Below are 2,921 nucleotides of genomic sequence, written 5' to 3' on the forward strand. Positions count from 1 at the left end.
CCTCCCGGTGCTGCCCGTTGTCCCGGTGCCCGCAGGCTCGGGGGAGCCGGGCAGGAAGAGCTGGAGCTGTCTCTGCTGAGGGAGCCCCGAGCCCGTGCAAGCCGCCCTTATCCCCTGGTGGCTCCTGCCCCGTGGGAGTGGGTGGCTCAGGGGATGCTGACTCCGCGTCTCCTTCCTTTCTCTGGGTAGAAAGAAGGAAGCAGGAAGCCCCCAGCGTGGGTGTGTGCCCGCTGTAATCACTTAGAGAGAAGGAATCATCCTCTCTGCATTGATTCACGTAGGAGATGTGTATTTCTGGGAAAAGGTGTTCGTGCTCAGCGAGACGGTTCATCCAGCGCTGCCTCAGTTGATGCAGTTTTGGTTTCTGCAGCTGCTTTCAAATGAAACGTCGCCAGTCGCTGGCATTTGTTGTTGACTTTTATAATCGTGTTTGTAGGCAAGGCATTACAGCCATCGTGACATGCCAGGCACAAGGAAGTCGAGCTTCCCTCATACCTGGTACCTCATTGCAGAAAATGACCTATTTTTGCTTGTTAGAAAGGTAAACGTAAGTTTATAACCAGCAATAACACTTGAAAGTGGGTTTGGTTTGGTTATTTTTGCAAGGAAGAATGACAGCAGCCATGTATTTGGGGTAGTGTGTGTTAGTCACCATTTCCCACTTGCAGGAGTGAGGATGTTTGGGAACGTTGGTGTGCTGAGGATGCATCCTGTAACTGAGAGCTGTGGTGGAAGCTCCAAAGCAAAGTGGTGCTGCTGCAAAGCAAAAATAATCTCAGAAACTGTATTTGGAAATGAGTTTAGCTTCTGAGCACCAAACTACAGATAACAATTAGGGTTCCTCAGTTTACCTTAAAATGAGATGAGAATCTTTGAAGAGTCAGTATGATATGTTCACTCTAATCTACTTTGAGTTTTTTTCCCTCAGGCCACTGAAAACTTAATATGGAGCATAATGGCAATGAAATAATTCACCTGAATGTAGTTCTTTCCAAAAAAGAATCAGACCAGTGTATCTGTGTGGATTTTGAGGCTACAGAAGGAAAATGGCTTTGAAAGATTTAAGCAGTGTTTGACCTTAAAAATACTGGGTCCTTGTTCAGGAAAAGTCCCGTGTAAACAGATGCAACGTCAGCTTTGCTGGTAATTTCATCAGGCCTGCACAAAGTTAAGCATGAACCAAAGCTGGTGCTACATTTATTTCCACTATTAGTATGTTAGTTTCATAATTTTTGCCTTTTATGTAGATTGCAAGCCCATGAAAGTTTTTGCACAGAGACATTTATATAAAGGTGTATGAGATTTCTAGGGTCCCAACAGGTACAACATAAAAGTTCAAGACTTCATCTACCTCAAATTTTGTACTTCTAGAACCATTGAAATCAGAGAACTTAGTCAATGTGTTTTAAGACAAAATACTCCCATTTGTCTTGCTTAAAACTTCCACTAGTAGAAAACTTTCTCCAAAAAATCTGAGCCCAGCCTCCTATATCTCTGATAACAGCTCTGCTTTCCCATGACCTGCATTCATATATGTCATATTCAGATAAGAAGGAGGCACAATGCTGACTAATGCTGCTTTTTTGGAAGGAAAATGACAAAAGCTATTTAAGGCAGGAATAGAAGTGCCAGCACAAAATGATAGATGAACAGCTGGGAGCAAATGGCAGCTCTAACTGTATTTCTGGAGCATTGAAATGAGGGACTGTTATCTGGATTTGTTTCCCTAGGCTGGATGCTTATCTTCAAATTCAGCAATACTCTGGGTCCCGGGACAGGCTGTAAGAGAGTGTGTGAGTTTTGTTTAGTGTGAGTGTTGCTCCTGCTCCAGATCTGTTGTCTGGAGCACTGGGCATGGCTGTGCCCCTTGCCCACCCCCCCTGTTCCCAGTCTGTTCCCATATTTTGTCTGACAGCACTTGCTCCTTATTAACATGACTATAGGCTCTTTGTGCCTTCCGTCAGAAGAAATTCTGCACCAGAATAAATTTCAGAGGTGACAGATTGGACCAGTTTGACCAGATGATGGCACACAAATGTCTCTGAGATCAGCAGCACCTGTGGCTTTGCACCTCTTTGGTTTTGGCCCTGGGCAGGAGCAGTGGTTGGCACTGTTGCCTGGTCACTTCTGGCTCTCCTCTCTGGATGTTGGGGTCTGGAGTGGAGATCCAGGATTATGTGTAGACCCTGGGAGGGAGAAGGCAGTGGTTGCAGTGAGCAGCTTTTGTGTCCCCAGGAAGCTCAGTTATGCTGCATGTTTAGAGCCTATTAAAAATGTAATCTTCTGATTAATGGGAAACAAACCAGCGTGTGGTGGTTCTTCTGCAGGAGGACCCTGTCCACTGAGATTGGAGTCAAGGCAGGAACCTGTAAAAGTGAGGAGTGCACACTCAGGCTGTGGGGGTAAAAAGCCCATGGGTTTCCTGGAGGCCGTGTCTTGTCAGAGCACTTTTTAAGGCTTTTTTTCTCTTTCGCTGCAAGCTCTGACTGCAGGTTGATTTGGTCAGGTGATGGGAGGTGAAGTGGCAGGTTCCTCACTGTTCACCCACTGTCGGGGAAACTTTTGCAGCCCTCGGGTTACAGCGTTCTCAGTGCATCTGCCAGATGCAGGACAGCACAGGCCAGCATGCCCACAAGAAGGTGCCGGGGGGGCCCAGGAAGGGCTGAGGGATGCCAAGCCCTTTAACCACATGGGGGTCTGGCGTCCCTCAGCCCCCTGCCCTTCTTGGGGAGGTAGTTGCCCCTCCAGCCTCACACATTGCGTAGGGCTTTGAAGCCCGGCCGGCTGCTCCGCGGGCTGCACAGACCCCCTGGGCTCTCCCTGGACTGAGTCCTGCCCCCATCCCCGTGCCCCCGGGGAGCCCGCAGCTCCCAGGGGCTCGGAGCCGGGGAAGATCTTTGCTTGTGGGCAACGGGGTCCCC

At 48.5% G+C, this 2,921-nt stretch overlaps 1 pseudogene; it reads left to right on the forward strand.

Moving 5' to 3' along the window:
• The first annotated feature begins 2,625 nt into the window (after positions 1-2,625).
• LOC104394474 overlaps positions 2,626-2,921 on the forward strand; it is a 44,147-nt pseudogene continuing 43,851 nt past the window's right edge.

Source organism: Chaetura pelagica, unplaced genomic scaffold, assembly GCF_000747805.2.
Source record: "Chaetura pelagica isolate M959 unplaced genomic scaffold, ChaPel_1.0 scaffold428, whole genome shotgun sequence".
Classification (NCBI taxonomy): Eukaryota; Metazoa; Chordata; class Aves; order Apodiformes; family Apodidae; genus Chaetura; species Chaetura pelagica.